The sequence below is a fragment of the Passer domesticus genome, chromosome 2 (assembly GCF_036417665.1).
Source record: "Passer domesticus isolate bPasDom1 chromosome 2, bPasDom1.hap1, whole genome shotgun sequence".
Lineage (NCBI taxonomy): Eukaryota > Metazoa > Chordata > Aves > Passeriformes > Passeridae > Passer > Passer domesticus.
Window position 1 is genome coordinate 2,732,478 of NC_087475.1, and position 12,325 is coordinate 2,744,802.

The 12,325-nt window shown below is 41.5% G+C and overlaps 1 long non-coding RNA gene across 11 annotated transcripts; it reads left to right on the forward strand.

The window, feature by feature from the left end:
• Positions 1-61: 61 nt before the first annotated feature.
• On the forward strand, positions 62-12,325 carry LOC135291491 (uncharacterized). Of its 11 annotated transcripts, XR_010354279.1 has the most exons (8): positions 996-1,027; positions 3,077-3,105; positions 3,193-3,908; positions 5,138-5,360; positions 6,073-6,166; positions 7,390-7,578; positions 9,543-9,610; positions 12,077-12,325. It is a non-coding gene; the product is annotated as an uncharacterized LOC135291491 (long non-coding RNA). The 11 variants fall into 11 exon arrangements; XR_010354282.1 differs by lacking the exons at positions 996-1,027; positions 3,077-3,105 and having other exon boundaries at positions 3,119-3,353; positions 3,743-3,908; XR_010354311.1 differs by lacking the exons at positions 996-1,027; positions 3,077-3,105 and having other exon boundaries at positions 3,119-3,353; positions 3,849-3,908.

Sequence of the window (12,325 nt, forward strand, 5' to 3'; positions counted from 1 at the left end):
GCAGTGGAGAACACCGGGGCTGTGGACGGGTGGGATGTGGTGGCCAAGGGTGCTTCAGTGGTGCTGTTTTGCTGTGGGCTGGGAGGCACAGCTGAGGAGCCCTCGGGAGAGGTGCCAGAGGTGGAAGTCACTGGGTTCATGATGGGCTCTGACTCGTTGCCCGTAGTGCCAACAGTGGAAAATGGAGAGGAGAACACCGGGGCTGTGGACGGGTGGGATGTGGTGGCCAAGGGCGCTTCAGTGGTGCTGCTTTGCTGTGGGTTGGGAGGCACAGCTGAGGAGCCCTCGGGAGAGGAGGAGGAGGAGTGGCTCGTCACTGCTGAGCTGAAGGCCAGGGAGGAAGCCGTGCCACTCTCTGGGGCAGTGGTGGTGCCAGTTCCTGTTGTTGGGAATGCTGTGGACACTGCACCATTCCCAGGAGACGTCCCCAGTGAGCCCCCTTCTGACAATATTGTTGTGGGCGCAGTGTCTGTCCTCTCTTCTCCACCCACCGTCGTCATCATGGACACCAGGGACGTGGCTGGGAAGGAACGGGAGGTCTCAGTTGTTGTTGTGTCCCCCTGGAACATGGTGGAACCCTCTTCTCCAGGAGAAGTCGTGGCACTGCTGCCTGCAGTGGCCGTGGAGGGCGAGGGGCTCCCTGTGGGAGGTGAAGTGGCCATCGGGGTCTGTCCCTGAGGGAGGGCTGTGGGGCCGAGCTGAGGTGTCCGTGTCTCTGTGGGTGAAGGCCGGGCCTCCACGGTGCCTGAGGCAGGAGAGGTGGAAGGCACAGGCCTGGGGGAAGCCGGGCCCTGTGTCTCTGAGCCAGCCGGGGGCTGAGCAGTGCCAGCAGCGGAGGATGAGGAGGACACCGGGGCTGTGGGTGGCTGGGATGTGGTGGCCGAGAGCATCTGGGTGGTGCTGCTCCGCTGTGGGCTGGGAGGCACAGCTGGGGAGCCCCCAGGAGAGGAGGAGGAGGAGGAGGAGGAGGAGGAGGAGGAGGAGGAGGAGGAAGAGGAGGAGTGGCTCCTTGTGGCTGAGCTGAGAGGTGGGGAGGAAGCAGCGCTGGTCTCTGTGCCCGTGCTGGGGGCAGTGGTGGTGACAGTTCCTGCTGTTGGGAATGCTGAGCTCGCCGCGCTGCTCTGGGCAGACATCCCCGACGAGCCCCCTTCCTGCGTTATCGCTGTGGGTGTGGTGTTCATCTTCCCTTCTGCTCCCATTAAACTCATGGTGGAGGGGGACAGCGAGGTTGTGCCCAGCAGGGAAGGGGCTGGAGTGTGGGGCTCTGCCACGAAGCCATTTGAGCTGTCTGCAGCTGGGCCACTTCTGCTGCTGTTGCTTGTGCTCCTCGAGATGTTCAGGTGTCTCTCAGTGGTGGCAGTCGTCGTGTCTCTTCCCTCTAATGCCATTAGGGTACCTGCTAGAATTTCAGAAATGTGGATTATGGATTGCTGCCCTGTAATTCTGTGAAGTGCTTTAATAGTTACCAAGTGTAACTGTGTTCTTGTGTGAAAAATTCACTCAATGTTCTCATCTTCATTGTTATTCCTTTCCTTCCTCATTTCTACTTTCATATGCTTTGCTATTACTCAGCTACCATGAAATCTCTGTTACTTCCTTTTTCCATTTGCATAAATTTGAGATCTTACCAATTTCCTTTTTTTTTCCTGTATGAATGTAGAGATTTATATTATGTTTCTATTCCTAGTCTACTTTTTTTTTCCAATTTTCTATGCACTTTTCTTCTCATAAATATTATTTTATTTACAGTAAGGAAGGGGTTTAGTGGTGGACTCATCAGTTTTAGTTTTAAGGTTGGACTCAATCCTAAAGGTCTTTTCCATCCTAAATGATTCTATGATCCTATGATTGCTCTAAATAAAATTCTTAGACAATTAACAGGAAAATTAAAAATTAGCAGAATGAGTTTTTCAGCACAATTTTCTCCTTACCTGTTTGTGCATATTTTATTGCTTCAATTTCTTTACTTTGCAAGGTATTTATTTCTTTCCTAATTACTTTCTCTCAGGCAGGAGAGAACAATTTTTCTGAGGATATCTTTCTGTTGATGTTCTAAATCATATTAAACCTGGGTGAAAATTCATTGCCTTCCTGTGTTTACCTCTATTTCTAATTACAAATAAATTGTAAATCCTGTAATTCCCAAGTGTGAAGGTGACAACATTTCTAACACTCTCAAAGTTTCTTTGAAAGGAAAATGCAACCCTTTTCCCATTGTGATTAAATAGTCAGGCTAATTTGGGTTTATTTAATTTACTTAATCTGGTAATTCAGCTTTGATTTTGAAGAGTGGCTTTGTTCCTGTTAAAAACCCAGACATATTCTGCCTTATTGCAATTTTACTCCTTAGCAACACTTAATTATTATCCTGGATCTTTGGGTTTGGCTGAATGAAATTTAGAGGATTCTCAGATAGGGTGTACTGGAGCAGCTCTATCAAATTTTTAAGGACCACATTAATTAACTGCTTTTGACTCTCTTCACCTGTAAAATCAAGGTGGTATTTTCATATAGTTTTAATGTCTGTATAGAAGCTTGTAATTTTACAATTCATATTTTTCAAAATTCTTCCTACAGACTTATATCTTTTTTAAAAAAAAAATCTCTTGCAGTGCAGTGGGAACACAGCACAGTTAATACAACCTAATCCATGCTTTTTTGATGTGTTTTTTTCCTAAAAAGTCTTTCAGAGGAGAAAAATTGGCAAAATGCATCATTCATAACTAAGCTTAGGGATAAAAAAAGTAAAAAAATCTGGTCAGACACTGCATGTTTGATCTTTTAGGTGAGTTTTCTGAATAGTTTGCTCTCATTCTTTTACCTGCTTAGAGCTTTATACCCCTACTAAAATATCTGCTGAAATCTAATGCATTCAATCTAAAAAAAAAAACAAACAAAAAAAACACCACCAAACAAAAAAAACCAACAAACCACAACCCTGTAAATATTGCATGTTATTTGATTTATATCTATTTTTAGCAGCCCCCCCTTCCCTGATTATCATTTTGAATGTTTCTCAACGACCTCCTCTAAATGCACAGCGACAATAAATAATCCCAGTAATTTTTACTTACAGAGGAGAACAGAGAGGACGAAATGCCAGAGGTAACTCTGAGTGCCCATGCTGAGTGTCCCCCTCCTTGCAGTGCTGAGAGTGGCATTTTGAATGGAACACTTTGGGAATTTAAACAGGGGCGAGGCTGCAGGTGTCACCTCCCAGCCTCTGCACGTCGGGACCGCAGCCAATGCAACGAAAATCTCACACCTGACCTGTCCTGCAATAAATCCCAGCGTTTTCTGCTCAGGCATGCTTGCTTTTCCTTAATGAAGCAAGGTCTGAGTGTGATCCAAAGGTGAGGCAAAGACAGGAGGAATTTAGTGAGCAGTGCAACACATTTGAAGACCCTTTAGTTCAGGGTATTCGATAAGTAAAATATTTTAACAGCCTTGGGTCTGGGCAATACATGACTTAATGCCAACACAACACTTAATAGGAGTAAAAAAGATGCTTTAAGCAAGTAATAAGCAAAAATATCCTAGTAAAGCTATAAACCACAAAGCAGTTAATAAACAACACAGTTACAAATGTTTCTTTTTAATTAAACCAAGAAAAGAAACCTTGGGTCCACAAGTCTTGCCCTAATCCATAGATCCATCTTTTTCCCCTATTTTCCTGTAGTATTAATTATTTGGGAGGAAATGTTTAAATATTCAGTTCTAACTTGCATGTTTATTGTATCAGAACAACAAATTGCTAGAAATGCACCAGACAGATGCCAGTCATTGCTCCTGCAATACTGCAAAGAGAGTGAAGTGTTGTAAATCTCCATTATTTCACCCCTTTGAAGCAGGTGGAAAACACTGGATGACCAGGCTTGTCATTTTTGACTGAGTTTATCCCCATTTAGGTGAGTTTATCCCCATTTTCTTGAGCAGGTAAACTCCTCCTAATTACAGGCAGCTGCCATGGACAGTCCCTGCTGGTCACCAAATCTGGGTCACAACTTTAACTCAGAGATGTCAAAGCTGCCTCTGCGTGCCTGGGGCTCATCAATGACTTAAATATTTACATTTTGTCATGTTTTTAATAACCTACCCTGCCTGAGGTTTATACTGCTGAAAGTCTTCATGAAATCATTTGCAGTGATTTTTTTTTTTTCCAGCCACACTCTGTGAGGGGAATGCTGTCCTGAGTAGGGTGGGATGAGGTGGAGTGGGGCAGAGTAAGGCCTGAAGAGGGAAGATCATTATTTACCTAATTCTATTTCATGTTTTTTATAGACCTGCAAGACTTGGCACATCTATAACTGCATAAATTCCAGATTTTGCTTTGGCAGCTGTTTTCTAAAATTGGTTTCATTTTGGTTTTACTCTGACAGGGAAGTAAGACAAAAATATTCCTTGAAATGGATTCAAGGGTATTGTTCTCTGGTGTGAGGCAGCAATTTCAGCTTTGTGCCTTGTTTGATGTAGAAACTCCTGATTCAGTCAGATCTTTTCTTAGCAATCTCTTGTTTACAGATCTAACTGGAATTCTTAAAGATTAGATACAAGCTATTTCTGTTTGCATAAATAATTGTAAATCACATTTTCCTTCTGCTTAGGAGGTCAATGTTGTCAGACTTCTCTTTCTTGGACTTCTATAAGACCAAATCCAATCTCTAATTCTTGCTCATGGTATAAGAATTAGAGATTCTTATCTCTAATGAGATAAGATTATCCCACCATGGGGACTGTGGTGGTACAATTCCACACACCAGGGTAGTTTTTGACCCTCAGCCCCTCCCCTGACCTCTGCAGGTCCCCCTTAAGTGCAAATAACCTTTAATGAGCTTGCAAACTGTGGAGTACAGGGTGGGAAATGCCACTCCCTACTCCCAGGATTTTCTCTGAAATTACATCCATGGAAACTTGGCTGCAAAGCCTATGAAGCCAAACCCTCAGTATCTTAGAAGCACCACTGGTTTTTAGTGACACTTAACTTGTGTGAAGTCTCTTATGAACCAAAAGAAGAAACCAAGTTCAGATTTAGCAGCATAAACCCATTTTTACTAAAATACAGCAAATTACATATTGCATTTAAAAAAACCCACCAGAATTCTCTTTTTTTTTCTTTTTTTTTTCTTTTTTCCTTCAGGAAATAGGTACAGCAGAGGGGCTGGATGTTGCATTAGAGGCTGTCACCAGGGCTGAGATTCAGATAAGCTCCTCTGTTAGGCAGCCTCAATTCCACAGTTTCTCTTCTTTCACCTTGACGATGCCCCCAAACCAAACCAACTTTTAATTCAGCTTGTCATGTACTTTACAGTAAAAGTTGCTTTCTGGTAAACACAGAACAAGTTTTGCCACATGCCTTACAGGTAAGAGACTTTCCAGTATGAAACTGGTGACCCTTCTCAAATATTTTAAGTTCCTTGTGACTCATCTCACCAACCTGTAAACTCAAGATTGAAATGATCACTTAATTCTTACAGTTATTTTTGAAAATGCTGAAGAATCTCAGGCTTCATCTGAAAGGTGAAGATACACAAGGAAATAGCAAGATGAAATGACAAGTAGTTCACCTGCAAAAAACCTTGTCATTCCTTTGGGGTGATAAAAGACTCAGGACTTTGAAAAAAAAACCCTCTCTTTAGATACTAATTTCCATCTGCTTAAAAACACCTCGTTAAAAGCCTGTGTTTACCAAGGGTTTAACTTCTCAACACAAACAAAAGAAGAATGATGAAGCTAAAAGAAATACAGAGGGCAGCTGAGTTGGTGAAGGCAGTATCTTTTATTAAATCAAAGAATACAATTTGGAGAAAAACAAAATTCTTGTGGGCTTCCAAGCCCCTCAGCCAATTTGAATTAGAAGCAGCAAATGTTGGGGAGAAATGCTAGTGACAGCTGAAAAATAAACAACCCATTTTGAGGCACTCAGTTTTCTAATTTTCCCTCCTGACAGCCATCCCCAAGCACTTCCAGACTCTCACTTGTCATTTTGAAAGTCAGAGATGGAATTTCTTGTAGAAATCACAGTTTAGAGGAAGAGGATAATACTGGTTTTAGCTTTTTTTTCTCCTTCTGTAGTACCAAGCTTACACGTCCAAGAACTTCCAAAAACGTGTCAATACTGTCAGTGAGGATGTGGGTGTTAGGAGTGAAGGAAAAATGGGGGTTTTAGGTAAGAACTGTACTTCCCATCTGTGTAAAAATGTCTGTAAGTTCACATACCTGTCGTTGATAAAATTCAAAATGTGTTTTATTATTATAAACAAAACCAAAAATGTATTATTTGTGTTAGAATAGCACAAACAGGGCTCTGTAGCCAACCTGCTCCCATAAGGAAATGCTGGTGAATGAAACAGCCTTAGAAGCAGGATGTGCCTGCACTGTCACAAAGTGAGGTCACAATATGGGTTTCAGACATTCAAACCCTCCTGCCTTCTACAATCACTCAAGATTATTATTACTGTTATTGTTGTTGTAATTTTCTTAATTTTCATTATTATTATCATTATTATTATTATTGATGTTACAATTTCAATACTAGCTGTGGGGCAGTGACATTTCCAGCTGCCATTCTGCATTATTTATAACCACACTTGTGTAAGAAGTGCCCTACCACTGAATTTTCTCCTCAATTCCTTAGTGTGTGATTGTGATTTCAGAGGGCTCAGCCCCCCTGAGCTGCATTATTCAGAGGAAACCACTGGGTTTGTTTCTGTATCAGCCTATTACATATGAACTCAGAATTGTAGGTTTTTATTTTATGTTTACTGTCTCATCAATCATAAATCACGAGATTCTCCCATGTCTCAAACTGCTTCCAGAAAAGCTACCTTTTGTAATTTCAGTGCCAGAGAGAATGTGGGTGGTTATTTCCAACAACTCCCTTATTTTCAACTGATTTTTGCATTTCTAATTTGGTGTGCTTTCAAACAGCACAGATATGATAAACCCCAAAAGCCCCAAAACATTCAAAGTGTTTGGCTTTAAATGTGCACTCAAAACTTACAGCTGATGAGGGTTTAAATGTTACAGGGTAAAAAAAAAAAATTCTGAGAAGCATTAAAATTTAATCAGATATAAGGAGATTAGATTATATAGGCACTGGGTATTCAAAGAGTATAAATTGCCTTGGCAATTTAACAACACAACATGTTCCAATAGTGTCCCTTCTCCCACATCAACCACACTGAAAACCTTCTTAAAGCAAAATCCAAAGCTCAGCCCAACCAGGCTGAAGAAAGTCATGATTTTTTTTTTTCTTGAAAAAAAGAAATAGGGAAATGGAAAGAAACAAGAGACAAAAGTGAGAGGTAATCTATTTGCCTCCTAGATTTACAGAATTTGGAGTTCATGTTGAGATATTTTTAATGCTTTATAAACTATTGCTGTTTGCAGTTGGCAAAGCGGAATTCTTTTGTGGAGGACTGACAAGGCGTGGTGCTGAGCCACAAAGGTGATGAGTGGGCTCTCACTAGCTCTGCCTAAATGAAACCCACATTTTCCTTCCCAGCCTTGCATTGGAATATCCTGAAAAGAGCAAATGGAAGAGGAATCAAGTTCAAAACACCAGGACAAACAGCACAGGTAAAGAATCAGAGATGCAGCTGAAACAAATCAATGCCCACGGGTCACAGCTTAGCTTGGAATCCCTGAAGCTTCCAAAACATGGATTTGTCAAAATGCTCTGCAAAAATAGGGAGAATTTCTGTGCAGGAGAAGAGTTTGGAAGGGGGGGAAGGAAGTTCTGCAAAACCAAAAGCACAGCACCATCAGAGGATGCTGCTGCTGCCTCACACAGCTCAGACAGGAGCAGCCGAGGTGGCTCCAGAGGCAGAATCAGAAAAACTCTGACAATCTTCATCTGTGCTAATGGCACCATGCTGTTTCTGTGACTGCATTTCTTTACTTCTTTCTTCTGGGCTGTGCATTTGCTTTCGTTTGCTCTACCAGGGACTAAAGCTGTGTAGTCCCCATAATTCTGGGCAGGACAATGAAGAGAAAATTACTGCAGAGAAGAAATTCCAGCTCTCCACGAAGCAGCATCCCCAACACAACATCTGCTGCAGGAGCACATTAAAATACCCCACTGTCAGAGAACAAATACCACATTAATCACAGATCACAGGTGACAATAAAGAAATTACCTGTGGTAATTCCAGGGTAGAATTCAAGAGCACTGAGCCAGAGATTGTTGCCAACAGTAGGAGTATAACTTCAATAACCACAACTCTGATGCTCTGTATCCACCCTTGTGATCAATAATTTTGTTTCACCTACAGATATTGGAACAAAGAATTCATCCAATGAGCACCTTTTTGCCACAAGTGTTTCAGGACGTTTTTAAGGAGGGTATTTTATAAATCACTTTTTCCCAGCTTTAATTCACAGAAGGGAGCCACAAAATTTTGAAAATTATTTGGGCTCAGCATTAATAAAAGTAGCAGTAGATGTGAGAGCCACTGGAAACTCTGTACTGGTTCAAAACTCTGAACCTTAACCTCAAGACTCAAAATGTCACCACTCTCCAAAGAGCTGCAAGGTGCTGTGAAAAATGGATTTTCAGTCTGAAGGAAAGTTTTGGTTGCATTAAGGCTGAACAGTTTGGTTTTGACTCTTATCTGAATTTAAACACTTTGATTTCCCAACTCTGTGAAATGGCAATGTTATCCAAAATATACAATTATAAAGGCAAAGTAAAACTTATTTGACAGTATTTTGGGAAGAAGTGTTGTGAGAAGTTTTCCATTATAATTCCAGTGAAAACTGGAATTATATAGTCTACTTCTCAGGGAGATTTTCTTTTCATATAAACAGGTTTTATTTTTCAATAGTCTGTTCTCTCAGGGGGAAAAAAACATATTTAAAGACCTTTCACTGAAGTTTTTTTGGTGTTCTTTTTTTTTGCCACTGACTCCTCTATGTTGATCATTTTCATTGATATGTTTTTGGTAATGACTGTGCAAGAAAACCTTGCTCCATCTTAGGCTGCCTTATTTCATACCTCCACCCTTTTCGTAGTAAATCATTACATTTGCTCCAACTCAATGCAAAAAATGTCACCACAGCCAGGATCAGGATTCCAGACTTCCACCACCTTTTTCAAATTGTTAAGGTTTAAAAAAAAAAGAAAAAAAAAAGAAAAAAAAAAGGGTTTTTTTGTAGAAATGGGAAGTTAAAAAGAAAAGGAGGTGCCAAAATCTCACCCTCAACACAAATATCACTAAGTAGGAGTTATGGACTGCTCCTGGGCCCCAAGGCCAGAGCCAAAAGTTGGCTAAAATGACACTGCTTAGAGCTCATCCCTCTAAAGCAGGTCTGTGGTGGCGAGTTAAGAGTTAAGCACTGTGAGAGAACAGAGGTTCAGTGCATCAGCTCTCTCCCTGGCCCACACTTTTTCAGAAGCACAGATGTCACTGGGAGAATGTGTCACCTCTTTTTATTCAGAGAAAGCATTTGTGGTAGCTTTTCTCTGTTTTTTGGTGGGTTTTTTTTTTTTTCCTTTGCAAGGAAAGGCTCCAACCATACATTTTTCATTGTCTCAATGGCAGGTGCAAGATCTAAAATATTCAGAACCAGAATTAGAAGATGAGACCATCATAAAGAAAATGTGCTAAGGGTATGTCAGGGAATCTCTTTTTGATTTTTTCTTCACTGCTCATTAATTGGTTGTTGTGTTAAATGAGTGATTTCCTTCCAAAAATTCACTCTATATGTTTGAGTTAAACAGCTGTGTGCAGTAGCCAAATATTCAATGCTTGAACAACTTTGGAATCCAGTCTGGGTTGGATCCCTATGCACAAATAGCACAAGGGCAATGGAGCTGCTCCCTGCTAAACATCCAGGCAGAGGGGCTGACACTGGAATTCTAGCTCAGCCTGCAGAGGAACACACGGACAAATCCCAATTGATTTGTTCAATTAAATTGAACAGTTAGTTCAAATTTTCTTCCACTAGGTCAATTTTTCTTTCCCAAAGAATTAAGATTTTGCTCTGTAGCAGCAAGGCAGTTACAACCTTTTTTTTCTAGACAGGTATGCCTTCTGTAGAATCATCCCAGCAAAAATCTGGGATTTATCCTCAAACACCTTAAACCCTGGTATTTATCATTAAAAACAGTAAATAAATGAAGGTATGAATCAGGTAAATGACAATATGATGAACATCTTCAAAGCAGTGAGCAAATATGAAAATGAGATTAATAGGTGAGTCATGCTATTATACAAATATAAATATTGTATCCATTACAACACACATCACCCTGAAGGTGTGCACAACACAGAGTCACAGGATGATTTGTTTTGGGAGGGACCTTAAAAATCATCTCCTTCCAGCCCCCTGCCATGGGCAGGACACCTCCCAGTACAAGGTTGCTCAGAGCCCCATCCAGCCTGGATATAAAGTTACAGGAATTTCCATCCCTAAAAATCCCCAGCCTGACTCTCCCACTCTCTGCCTGTCCTCAACACCACAACAGAATGTCAGTGCCAATTATTACAATCAGTGGCAGAGTTAATTCCATGAGTATGTGGGTTATTGAATGATTCTAGCTGCTTTTTTGTCTCACAATGAAAAACAGCTTCAACCTTTGTGCACTTTGGAAAAAAAAAAAGAATTAATTACCTGTAATATGTGCTCAGTATACCAGGCATGGTATCACAATCCTTTTTTGTGCTCCAAAGCCTCACAAAAAATGTCCCTACACAACACAGGTGTGGGAACAAGAATTTGGTGACATTTGTGAACAGGGTACAAGGAGTTTAAACAGCCTTGTTTGCAACCACCTTATACATTTCTGAAAGATGTTTCAGCCTAAGATGATGTTGAATTTTCCTGTGATGTTGCTCTGGGGCAGCTCAAAGGCATCAAGCTCCTTTCTGGGTTAATCCAAGTGCCAGGTGGCTCAGCTCCCCGTGCCTGTTCCAGCTGATTTCTGAGAAATCACTTTGCAAGTCAGATATGAAAACAACAAGGGCTTAGCTGGAATGCAAATTATTCTTCTGGGGCCTGCCAGCATTAATGGGAGGAGGATGGGACCCATAATCTTGTTTTGTTTCTTTTCAGGACTAAACATAATGGAAGGCTCTGTTTCCCTGTTACCGTCTTCCTTCAAGGGCTCCAGCAGGAGATCAATGACTAAGACTTGTCCTCTGCTGTTATTTCTTTGTCTCAGCTCCTTAGAATGCTCTTTTCTTTCCTCACTTTAATCTGGTCTGCTTGGCTCTCCTGAGGGGTATTAATTCAATAATTTTCTAGGCTAGACTCTGGCGTTGGAGACTTTCTCCTCCACCAGCCTGATCTGTCCCTGCTTTCAAAACAAACACGTGAGCAGCTGGCACATTTATCTCAGAAACAAAGGGATCTTATGGCAAGCAATTAAGCTAAGGATCCTTCTCTAAAGCACCAGTTCTTTAAATGAATCGCCACAAAACAATCCTTCAAATTCCTGTGTGAGCCCTGCAAAGGAAATGTGTGTGAGCAGTGGAGGGGCAGCACCAATCTCTGCTCCCCGTGAACCGTGCCAGGGCTTGAGGGAATGGCATGAAGTGGTGTAGGAGAGGTTTGGGTTGGATTTTAGGAGAAGATTCTTCCTCCAGAGGGTGGTTGGGCACTGAAGAGGCTGCCCAGAGAATGGGCACAGCCCCAAGGCTGCCAGAGCTCCAGGAGTTTGGACAACTTTCCAACTCCAGGAGTTTCTCAGGCAGAAGGTGAGATTGTTGGGGTGTCTGTGCCACCAGGGGTTGGACTCTGATCCTTGTGGATCCCTTTCAAATCAGGATATTCTGTGATTCTGTATTTCAAGTGCAGAGTGCATAGGATAACAAGAGGATCTGTGATCATTAGGAAATAAAACTATATTAAAAAACAATTTAAAATATCCATTCAAGTCCTCCAAGATTGTATTGATGTTGGCAGTCATTTATTTCAGTGCCTAAGGATTATGAAACAACCTTAAAGTTTGTAATTCTGCTGCAGCTGCCATTTGAGATTTGCAGAACATTCTGGAAACACGATTTAGCCACATTTCATACTTCATCAGCCCCAAGGGTTTCGCTGAGGTGGATTTCCCTTGTTTTATTAACAGAGAAATTCAGTGGTTACATATCTGGCTGAAGTACTTCCACAAAGATTCCTGAAGACTATAGATACCACTCCTTAAAGACTAAAAATGTGCCCAGATCTGGCACGGGGAGATTTCAGATGAATCAGTGCAACAGATCAGTTGGTACCACAAGAGGTGAAGAACTGCTGTGTGGAAATCTAAAGCACTTGGAAAACTTTCTATTTCCCTGAAGAAAGCTTAAACCCCGAATAAATGCAAGTGATTGAACAA